Source organism: Hylobates moloch, unplaced genomic scaffold (assembly GCF_009828535.3).
Source record: "Hylobates moloch isolate HMO894 unplaced genomic scaffold, HMol_V3 SCAFFOLD_15, whole genome shotgun sequence".
Taxonomy (NCBI): domain Eukaryota; kingdom Metazoa; phylum Chordata; class Mammalia; order Primates; family Hylobatidae; genus Hylobates; species Hylobates moloch.
In genome coordinates, this window is record NW_026652290.1 from 3,860,998 (window position 1) to 3,872,987 (window position 11,990).

Here is an 11,990-nt window from a genome sequence, read left to right on the forward strand (position 1 = left end):
AGCTGGACACAGGGTGCTGATTGGTGTATTTACAATCCTTTAGCTAGACATAAAGGTTCAAGTCCCCACTAGAGTAGCTAGACACAGAGCACTGACTAGTGCATTTACAAACCTTGAGCTGGACACAGGGTGCTGATTGGTGTGTTTACAGACCTTGAGCTGGACACAGAATGCTGATTGGTTTATTTACAATCCTTTAGCTAGACAAAAAAGTTCTCCAAGTCCCCACCCGACTCAGGAGCCTAGCTGGCTTTGCCTAGTGGATTCTGCGCCAGGGCCACGTCAGGTGCCTGCACTCCTCAACCCTTGGGCGGTCATGGGACTGGGCGCCCCGAGCAGGGGGCAGTGCCCGTCACGGAGGCTCAGGCCAAGCGGAAGCCCACCGTGGGGGGATGGGGGGGGGCTCAGGCAAGGCGGGCTGCAGGTCCCGAGCCCTGCCCTGCAGGGAGGTGGCTGAGGCCCGTTGCATGCTTGGGTGGGCGGTCAGTGCTGGGGGACCCGACGCACTGCCCCCTCCCCACCCCGCAGCTGCTGGCCCGGGTGCTAAGGCCCTCACTGCCTGGGGCCAGTGGCGCTGGCCAGCCGATCCGAGTGCGGGGCCCGCCAAGCCCACACCCACCCTGAAATCGCGCTGGCCCGGGAGCGCCCTGCATAGCCCCGGTTCCCGCCCGCACCTCTTCCTCCACACCTCCCCACAAGCAGAGGGAGCCGGCTCTAGCCTCGGCCAGCCCAGAGAGGGGCTCCCACAGTGCAGCGTTGGGCTGAAGGGCTCCTCAAGTGCACCCAGAGTGGGTGCCGAGGCCGAGGAGGCGCCGAGAGTGAGCGAGGGCTGTCCAGCACGCTGTCACCTCTCAGCAGCATACAAGAGCCACCTGGGAAGTGGCCACTGAATCTGGGCTCAGGCTATAGGCCCCCTCTCTTGATTTTCAAATTCAGTCTCCCATTTTTCCTTGTCATTTTTGTTTTGCCAGCTTTCAGTGGCAGCAGCCCCTCCCCCTGGGGCTCAGAGCTGGAGAGGGAGTTTTAAGTGGTTTCTGCAAAATATTTCGGAGAAGAATGATCTGCCTCTGGTAGTCAAGGACTCTTCTTGCAACACTCAGGCTCTGTTTCATGGACAGAAAGAGTCCAGGAGGCTCTCTGAGCCGCACGAGGCCGTTTGCAACCCTCCTGGGCTCGGGCTGAGAGCAGCCATTTTGGAAGATGTGAAACGGATTTCAAATTCCCTCTTTGCAGTTCGAGAAGATGGCGGCCTGAGCCGGAGTCTTCCTTCCCCTCCTCCCTCTCCGCTGCTGCAGTGCCCAGGCCCCCCCCACGTTCCTCGTCTGTAATGGTGCCAGAGGCTTTAAATCTTGCAGAAGCCACATCTGCTGCCTGCAGGTAAACCTCCCTGGCTGAGCCCACTGCGCACGCTTCCAGGTTCTGGAGCCAGAAACAATGAGAAGCACATTTCCGGCAGCATCTCTCCTCCCGGTCATTTGCATAGCACAACCTCTCCCTCCACCCCCTCCTGTCTCCCACGTGGGTCTTCATGTAATTAATTAATATCGCGTTCATCAGAGCTTAATTCATGTTCTTGTAATATACAAGGATTAAAAAAAAAATCCTACCAAGAGAGCAGTAATAGGCTCCGGCTTTTCTGGTCTGGGAGCAAATATAATGAGCCCCCATGAAAATATTGAATCGATTCCCGCAGTCTCAACACCTCAGAGCACTGGCATGTTTACTGTGGTAAGCCACTCCTGTGTTCAGAAACACACGGCTTGCTTTTCTGCGGGGATAGCCATGCTGGGGGCTTCTCTGGAGTTCCTCCTAGAAGTGCAGTCAGCAGGGCAGAGGCTTGGAGCCTCTTCCCGGGGGTGCATTCAGCAGGGCACAGGCTGCGAGTTCTTCCTCCGGCTACATTCAGCAGTGACAGAGGCTCAGCGGGTTCTGGGTGGGTGACAGCTGAGGGGTAGGCTTCCTGCAGAATGCCAAGAGTGGCATTGCAATTTGCTCCTTCCCTCCCAGAGCACATTTATTTTTAAGCCACCCTCTTCCCTCCACTACAGTGTTGATGGCTCCTCCATGCTAATCGCCCTATAGAACAAGGAGAAAAGGAAAGGTGGGCCCTTCACAGCATATATTTTGCTCTCTGATTGGAACGAAATGAACTCAGTGTAACGTCCAGGCTGTTGTGGGGGCTGGGTTGTTGCTGGACAGAAAGTCCCATCTGTGTCCAGGGGGCTGCGTCTGAGTACGGGGCATTCACACTGGCACGCTGTTTTGCTCGGAGCTGGGACATAACACATGGGCTGTGTGAGCCCTCTTGGGGGCTAGAAACCCAAGGGGCCGATCAAGGGTTCTTGATTCAACCAACCCCCCCCCTTGCCATCCTCCATGCAGAACGCGTCCCTGGGGCCTTCACCCTGTCGTGAACAAAGCACGACTATTTTGTAAAGGGAAGATCAAAGAGCCAGAAGTCGCAGATGGGTGCGTGGCAGGTGAGGACTCAGAGCGACAGTGGCCATGCAGTGTGTCCCGTGGTCGTCCCAGAGGCGGATGGGCCAGGCCGCTGCACAAACCCTGGGAGGAGGCAGGTGGGGAGGGAACCCGAGGACCCTGCCTGTGCTCACCCCTCTGTTCCTCTCTGGGAACCATTATGGCTGGAGGGGACTTTTTCGTCCTCCCCCTCCCCCTCCCCCTCCCCTCCTCACCTTCCCTCCCCCTGCTTTTTAATTTCTTCCCTTTTGCAAGGCTTTCTGTCCAGCTGGGGCTGGGAAGGAGATGCCCCCCACCCCCTCTCGCGGTCTCCAGGGTAGGGGTGGGAGGAATCTGGAAGCCACGTGCAATGCTTGGGGCTGCGCCCTCCGCCCTGGCGCGTGGGTCCGCGAGCGCCGCGCAGCCTCCCGGACCGTCCTGAGCTGCTGCGCCCGGCGCTGCTCCTCCTTCCCCAGCTCCGCGCCTTCCCCTCGCGATCCCCCTCCTGCCTCTTGGGTCCTGGAAGCGTCCCAAGATGGGGTGGGGGCACGGAGGGAGAGGGGGAGGAGGGAGCTGCCCGGGGGCAGGGCCGCCAGGAAGTGGGACGGGGACTCTGGCGCCCCTCCAGGCTGCTGCGCGCGGGCTGGGGACCGTGCACCGCTTTGCGCGCCAGATGATGCATCTTCTGGAAAGGCAGCTGAGACAATGCGGGGTGTGAAGCGGCGGCGGGCAGAGGGGCCCACAGGGGCTGGGATCCACGTGCCCCTCTCCGCCTAGGTGCGGAGTACGATGTGCCCAGGCGGGGGCGAGGACGTCCGGGAGGGGCTGGGCTGCGCATGCTCGCGTGGCCGTCGCAGACGGGCTGTTTGGAGGCGCTGCAGTCCCTGGGAAACGGGAGCCTCCGTCCTGTTCTCTCTGCTGCTTGGCTGGGCTGGGCTGGGCTGGGCTGGGCAGGGCAGGAAAGCCAGGGTCCCCACCCTTCCTGGAGCAGAGCACGCCGCGCTGGCTGTTCCGGGGGCCCGGGAGGGCAGAGCTGTCGGGAGGTCTGTCTGGCATCATTAGGGGGGCTGTCTGTCTCTCTGTCCCCGGCTGGCTGGCGTGGCCTAGCAGGAGGCGAGGCTGATATTTTCAGGAGAGCTGGCGATTTGACCTGACACCTGTCAGTCAGGTAAGCGCTGGCCTCCTGCCTGCCATCCCCCTGGGGAAGAGCCGATTCTGCTCCCTGACCGGGAACGGGTCCCTCAGTGCTGAGGATGGCAGCTAATGAGCCCCCCGAGGGGCTGCCCACCGGCTGCAAGGGCAGGAGCAGTGGGCATATCCCCTGCTTGCCAGGCGCTGCAGAGGGGCTGCCTTCTCCCCCAACGCCTTCTGCCCCCTCCTAGTGTCTCCAACATCGACCCTGGAAATCACTTTCTTGCTTCTCTTATCAGGATAGTCCTACATGTCTGGAACTTTCTGGGATGTTCTCTTTGCCTTGGAAGTGTTTATTTATTACTTCTAAATCACCTCTAGGGTATTTATCCTTAAAGATAAAGCCAGTACCTAGAACCAGGTTCCTTCCTGCAGGGCTTTAGGCCCTGCCTGACTTGGGTTCTCAGGCAACCCGTTCCTTCCCTGTGCAACGTGGGTTTTGGCTTTTGCGGAAGTAATCTGTTATGGTCTAAATTGTGTCCACCCCAAATTCATATATTAAATCCCTAAGCTCCTGGCTGGGCGTGGCGGCGAGCGCCTGTAATCTCAGCACTTTGGGAGGCCGAGTTGGGGGCGATCACCTGAGGTCAGAATTTCGAGACCAGCCTGGCCAACATGGTGAAACCCTGTCTCTACTAAAAATACAAAAATTAGCCGGGCGTAGTGGCGATCGCCTGTAATCCCAGCTACTCCGGAAGCTGAGGTTGGACAATCACTTGAACCCGGGAAGCAGAGGTTGCAGTGAGCTGAGATCGCGCCATTGCACTCCAACCTCGGCGACAACAGCGAAAGTCTGTCTCAAAAAAATAAATAAATAGATAAAATAAATCCCGAAGCCCCAGTATCTCAGGATATGACCGTATTTGGAGATACAGCCTTTAGGAAGGTAATTAAAGTGAAATGAGGTCCTTGGGGTGGGCCGCAATCCACTAGGGCTGATGTTCCTTATAGGAGGAAGAGATTAAGACACACACAGAAGGACGACCATGTGAGGACACAGGGAGGAGAGAACAACCTTCTATAACCGCAGTCCCCAACCTTTTTGGCACCAGGGACTGGTTTCGTGGAAGGCAATTTTTCCACGGACCCGGGTGGGGTGGGAGGTGGTTTCGAGATGATGCAAGCACGTTACATTGATTGTGCACTTTATTTCTATTGTTATTACATAGTAATATATAATGAAATAATTATACTCTTCACCATAATGTAGAATCAGAGGGAGCCCTGAGCTTGTTTTCCTGCAACTAGATGGTCCCATCCGGGGGTGATGGGAGACAGTGACAGATCATCAGGCCTTGGATTCTCATAAGAAGCACACAACCTAGATGCGTTGCATGTGCAGTTCACAACAGGGTTCATGCTCTTGTGCGAATCTAATGGTTCCTAAAGGGCCACAGACCGGTACTGGTCCTTGCCCCAGGGGTTGAGGACCCACGTTCTATAAGGCCGGGAGAGAGGCCTCAGAAGAAACCAACCCTGCCGAGACACCTTGATCTCAGACTTCCAGCCTCCAGAGCTGCGCGGAGATGCGTTCCTGTTGAAGGACTCCGACCGCAGTGCCTTGCCGTGGCAGCCCTCAACAATGAATACTGAGTCTGTTGAACAAAATGAATCCAAAATGTATGCCCAAAGATAGCTGCTAGGTCTATGAAAACACCTGCTCTGATACGAGGGGACGTGGACGACAGATGTGAGTGCTGGAATTCAAGTTGGTCTCGTTAGTCATTCTCCTGCCTCATGCCCCCTGCCCCGACAACAGTTACATTTTCTGAAAACGTACTCATTTAAAAAGGTATTTACACAACAGATCAACATTTAAGTGCATGTTTAAAAGCAATTATGAACGTGCTCACCTGTCAGGGTGGGATGGTTTTGCTCATGTGTTTCCAGTTGGTTGAGTAAATAATCAGCTCCGGTGTTGTTTTAAGCCTACCCCCTACTGTAATTGTGTGTTTACTTTTATGATAATGTCACATCACTCTCATATTTAACTACTAGCAGGGATGAAGTTATTCCAGTAAAAGACAGAGAAATAAATCTCAGACCCTGTTTCCTGCCTGTCCCCACCCCCATCGTTCAAAAATTGGACAATTTTCCAAGATCTTCGGAAGCAGTTTTGAGCATTTGGAAGCCGTGGATGCCCTGGCCTGTGGCAGCTTTTTTCAACTGTAACCCACTTGCTGATAAGGTCTCCCTGTGTGGGGTCAAAGGATGTGGCCCCTGCCATCCTTGTGGTCACTAGGGAGGGTACAGGCCTGTGTGCTACACCCCAGCCTAACTGCTCCTGGGGGCCTGGGCAGTTGTGGTCACTAAGTCCTGACTCTGCCATGGAAGAGGCATCTTCTGGGTGGACACTGATGCTCAGTGGCCTCCAGGGGACTTGGTGGGTCCCCTTGACACACCGGAGGCTCCCTGGCTAGAGTCCCCTCTCAGACACCCTAATTCCTGCGTCTCCAGGACTGGAGAGGCCTACTGGCCAGCGAGGAGGATGTTTCTGTTGTCGGGCAGATGGTCAGCCCCATGCAGGGGATGGGAAAGCTTCACCTGCCACAGTTGGTAGATATCTCAACAAGGAGCCCGTTTAGTAACTCACTGTGTTAGTGCCAAGGATGGCCCTGTCAGGCAGCGCAGATCCACTGTGGCCGGCAAGCTTACAGACACTGTCTATTGTCAGAGCAGAGCCAGCGTGGAGTTAACATCATCCTCATCACCACAAACTGCCCCTGCAGGAGCTTGGAGGGGACCCAGGTGCTGGTAGTGACCTTGGTACATTCACAGGGTGACAGCAGAGACAATGGTGGTGACGATAGTTGGGATAGTAACTCGGCCTCACAGCTGCGTCCCTGTCTTGCAAAATCACGTGGTCTCAGTTGGTCCTCACAGTCCTGGAAATTGTCATATTCTTGAGCTGTGGGGTGGAGGTGGGCAGGAGGCAATGTCTAAAATTCGCTTCTCTCTGCCCGACAACAGAAACATCCTCCTGGATGGCCAGTAGGCCTCTCCAGTCCTGGAGATGCAGGAGTGAGGGTGTCTGGAAGGGGACTCTAGCCAGGGAGGCTCCAGTGTGTCAAGGGGACCCACCAAGTCCCCTGGAGGCCACTGAGCATCAGTGTCCGCCCAGAAGATGCCTCTTCCATGGCAGAGTCAGGATTTAATGGGTCCCGAATGGGTCCTCTCTTCCTTTGCTCACGGAAGGTTTTGTGATGATGCTAACAACCACGGCTGCCCTTGCCTTCCTTCAAATTTCCAAAGCACTCAGGAATCTTCTGCCCTTAGAGTTTATCATGGGGTCCTCCCTCCACACCCTTGCTGATAGAGCTCTGGAGAGGGGCTTTGGGGAGCGTGTGACTATCCCCAGCATAGCCGCCCCCCATCAACACTTATTGTAGGGAAGGAAAGAAGTCAAACAGGTCTTACCGTCCCATTATGACGGATGAGGAGATGGGCACAGAGAAGTTCAGCAACGTGGCGCAGGTCGAATGCTTGTGATTTTTATTTTTGTTGTTTTTTTGCTTGTGATTTTTATGTCTTACACATTGCCTGGTGCCCTTCTGAAAAAATTCCACATTGGAAACTTTGGGACATGAAGCCATTTACCAATCGGGTCATATGTCTAGGGAGACACTATTGCTCTAGGTGTCAAGAAGTTTTGCTCCAGAAAAACGTCCAGACCAATTCTGCTTCCCAAGTAGGCCAGAATATCCACAGGACACCTTGAAACAGTGACTCCCCCCTGCATTTTATTGATTGATTGATTTTTGAGACAGGGTCCTGTTCTGTCACCCAGGCTGGGGTGCAGTGGCTCAATCTCAGTTCACTACAACCTCTACCTCCTGGGTTTAAGTGATTCTCTGGCCTCAGCCTCCCAAGTAGCTGGGACTACAGGCGTGCACCACCACATCTGGCTAATTTTTGTATTTTTAGTGGAGATGGGGTTTCACCATATTGGCCAGGCTGGTCTTGAACTCAAGGTGATCCGCCCACCTCACCCTCTCAAAGTGCTGGGATTACAGGTGTGAGCCTCTGCACCCAGCCCCGCCTGCATTTTAAATGGCTGCAGCCACACGCAACATGCTTTCCTCCTTTGCAAGCTCAGCTGGGGGAGTGGGTAAGGGAGGGGCTCAGGGGTGGTGCTGTTGGTTCTTTTTACCTGGGTTTTCTCACGCAGAGTAATTGTGAGAAGAGCAGGGTTTCCTCTCCTGAACTTGGACGAAACAGAAAAAAATTTCCTACTAGCAAAAGCAGGCAGAAAAGAAATTTTAGAAGTAAAAGAAGTTTTACTTCTTAATTAGACTTATAAATTTATTTATTTATTTATTTATTTATTTATTTATTTATTATTTATATTTATGTTTTGAGATGGAGTTTCGCTCTGTTGCCCAGGCTGGAGTGCAGGGGCACGATCTTGGCTCACTGAAACTTTTGCCTCCCAGGTTCAAGCAATTATCCTGCCTCAGCCTCCTGAGTAGCTAGGATTACAGGTGCCTGCCACCATGCCCGGCTAATGTTTGTATTTTTAGTAGAGATGAGGGTTTCACCATGTTGGCCAGGCTGGTCTCAAACTCTTGACCTCAGGTGATCCACCTGCCTCGGCCTCCCAAAGTGTTGGGATTACCCAGGAGGCTGAGGCAGAAGAATCGCTTGAACCTGGGAGGCGGAGGTTGTGGTGAGCCAAGATTGTGCCACTGCACTCCAGCCTGGGCAACAAGAGTGAGACTCCATCTCAGAAAAAAAAAAAAAAAAAAAAAAGACATGAAGCCAGACAATGGGCCCAAAATGCCAGGGATGATCTGAGGTCCTCAAAAAGGGTCCAGGAAATGCTATATATAAAGAGTCAGAGTTGTGTACCAAGAAACATACCCATCCACTGTGTGTATACACTGCACTTCCTGGCCCTGCATGGTTGGGCATGGATGTGTGATATGGTTTGGCTGTGTCCCCACCCAAGTCTCGTCTTGAATTCCCGTGTGTTGTGGGAGGGACCCGGTGGGAGGTAATTGAATCATGGGGGTGGGTCTTTCCCATGCTGTTCTCGTGATAGTGAATAAGTATCGTGAGATGTGATGGTTTTATACGGGGGAGTTTCCCTGCATAAGCTCTCTCTTTGCCTGAGCCATCCATGTAAGACGTGACTTGCTCCTCCTTGCCTTCCACCATGACTGTGAGGCCTCCCCAGCCATGTGGAAGTATAAGTCCGTCAAATCTCTTTTTCTTCCCAGTCTCGGGTGTCTTTATCAGCAGTGTGAAAATGGACTCACTCCCACCTGTCTGGATCTGGACAAGAGCCCACCACCCAGTTGGCAGTAGTCAGGCAGCTCTGCCCCTAAGAACCTGCAGCTTTTGGAAGAAAGGCACCCTGTGGTTTCAGAAGCCCAAGAGTCCCTGCAGCTCAGCACCCCCAACCTGGTGCTTGGCAGATGATCGCCCCCTCACTTGGGAGAGGGAGCAGGTGAGCACGTATGAAGGGCCGCTCTCAGATCCTTTCAAAGAGAAGGGTGTCATGCAGATGCCAATAGGTTGATCATCAGAACCAGAGGGTGCTTTAACATGCAGATTCCTGGGCTATGCCAAGGTGATTCCCAAGGTGATTCCCGGGAATCAAGATGAGGCCCAGGAAGCTGTTTCTAAAAGTTCCTCTTGTCTCTGATGCACAGCTTGGGTGAGAGCCACAGCTGATTGCCAGAAAGTTACAGCGGGAGGGGGAGATACTGACACCAAGCCTTGCCTGGGACCCACCCGAGAGACGAAGTGCCTTTCTGGCTTGACAGTCTTGGAAGGAGGGGTCGGGAGGTCTGGCCTGCCTAGGAACCCTGGAGTTTCCATGCTTCTCTCATAGGACAAAGGCACAGAGTGTTTTTTTTTTTTTTTTTTTTTTTGAGACAGAGTCTTTGCTCTGTCGCCCAGGCTGGAGTGCAGTGGCGGGATCTTGGCTCACTGCAAGCTCCGCCTCTGGGGTTCACGCCATTCTCCTGCCTCAGCCTCCCAAGTGGCTGGGACTACAGGCACCCGCCACCACGCCTGGCTCATTTTTTATATTTTTTAGTAGAGACGGGGTTTCACCATGTTAGCCAGGATGGTTTCGATCTCCTGACCTCGTGATCCGCCCGCCTTGGCCTCCCAAAGTGCTGGGATCACAGGCATAAGCCACTGCGCCTGGCCAGGCACTGAGTTTTATCAGCAAAGAGTAAACCAAAATGTATTCTCTGAACACTAAACTGGCTGAGAGTGCCAGGTTGAAAGCCGTTGTGCTGGGAGCCGTGGGTGCTGATGTCATCCCCCTCCCTGTCCGATGGCTCCTCTTCCAGGATCTGGACCAGACAGCCAGGAAAAGTGGCGTTTGGAGTGCTGGGCCTTCAAGGTGCCCTTGGTCTCTTTGGTAGAAAACAAGGAAGCAATGTCCTTGTGTGGGAGTACTGCTCTCCTTCTGGGAGGGGAGAAAATGAGACTGACGCAGCCACATGTGGCGTGGGGAGTGCAGCCGGGCAGAGGGTGGTGGCTCCTCAAATACCCACCCTTAGTTTCCTGCAGACCTAAGGGGGTGTGTGACTCAGCGGTCCTTCCTGTCGTCTATGATGTCTTCACATTAACCACCTGAGGGGAAATTTTAATTTGTAATAAATCCGTATTATGGTGGAAGTCCAACTGCTCCAGTGGCTATAAAAATTAATTCCTTATCCTAAACATTATTACATAGCTTTCGAAATGAATCGACCTGTGGTTGGGTTCTTGGTTTGGGCCATTATTTGCAACTAGTATAATCAAATAGTGTCATCCGTAATACTTCCCCTCCTATCCCCAGCCCTCCCCGGGCCCCACCCCCTGGTTTTGTCGGGGACTGGATTCGATGAAGTCATCAGAATTGTCAATGGCATATGGTGGGTGGAGACTGCCTGCTGATTTTGATGGCGGAGAAAGAGGTTTTCTTTCCATTCTTGAATAGTCAATTTTGCTCACTGTTGTTTGTTTCTTTCAGAAAACTGTGTATTCTTCAGAACATCATGATAACGTGGCATTCATGGGTCTATGGAGAGAATTCAGGGGGTCCGGGAGCTTGGATGGGATAAATTTGCATCTTTATTTTCAGGAAACTTTTACTGAAGTTTAGCATTTTCTTTCATTATAAATGGAATCAGTACAACCCAATCGTATGCACAGTTACTTCTCCACAACATTAAGGTGGCTGCAGATATCTCAAAATATTATTTACATTTATAATAACTTAGACATTTGGGTGGTAATTAAACCAGCAACTATTCTTTGTTTAATGCATTAAGAAAGAAGTATGTATACTATCATATCTCAATTAAAATATTTTAAGAACTGGATTTTAACTTGATTGGTTTCTTTTGTAACTCTCTGTATTTCATTTTAGGCATTTAAAAATATTATTCTGAGAAGGGCTTCCACAGATGTCAGAGGTATCCATGGCAGAGGCTTGATTAAGATCTGCTGGTGTAGACTGGAGCAAGTGTGTGCGTCTGAGGTTGGTATGAAAGTTGTGTTTGTGTTCAAATTCTAGTCTCCCATCTCATAGCTGCACAAGGTGTGCCCTGATCCATCACTTTATTATTATTATTATTTTTTCTTGGGATGGAGTCTTGCTCTGTCACCCAGGCTGGAGTGCAGTGGCACCATCTCAGCTCACTGAGATTCTGCAATCTCAGAATCTCAGTGAGGGTTCAAGCAATTCTCCTCCCTCAGCCTCCTGAGTAGCTGGGACTACAGGTACGAGCCACCATGCCTGGCTAATTTTTTTTGTATTTTTAGTAGAGACGGGGTTTCACCATGTTGGCCAGGCTGGTCTCAAACTCCTGACCACAAGTGATCCACCTGCCTCAGCCTCCCAAAGTGCTGGGATTACAGGCATGAGCCACTGCGCCCAGCCTCATCACTTTAAAATGGGAATAATAGCCACCATACAAGGGTATTGGGGACGATTAAAAGTGTTAGTACTACAGGAATAATTCTAGGACCTAATCTCATAGGGTTGCAGGAGCACTGAATGAGAGAATCCATGAGGTTAGGTCCTAGCATTATTCTTGTTGTACAGATAGGGAAGTTGAGGTTTATTTCAAGTAAGTGCCCAAGGTCACATAGCTAGGAAGTGGTAGAACTAGCATTTGAGCCCCAGCCATTGGGTAGCAGATCCCATCCCAGATCCTATATTGCCCTCCAAAAAGTCAAGCACCCCTGGGTCAGTGGAAGTTGCAATCTGGGTCATACAGAGTCTGGAGGCCAGTCTCCAATTTCTAGGTTCTTAGAGCCCTCATTTGACCTTGAGCTCTAACAAAGTGCTCACAAACATGTGCCAGTGACTTCCCACAATGAAGGACAGTTGTGTG

At 52.4% G+C, this 11,990-nt stretch overlaps 1 long non-coding RNA gene across 1 annotated transcript; it reads left to right on the top strand.

The window, feature by feature from the left end:
* Positions 1-2,362: 2,362 nt before the first annotated feature.
* LOC116484112 (uncharacterized) lies at positions 2,363-11,071 on the top strand. Its single transcript, XR_004252458.2, has 3 exons — positions 2,363-2,480; positions 8,868-9,097; positions 10,622-11,071. It is a non-coding gene; the product is annotated as an uncharacterized LOC116484112 (long non-coding RNA).
* The last annotated feature ends 919 nt before the right edge of the window (positions 11,072-11,990 follow it).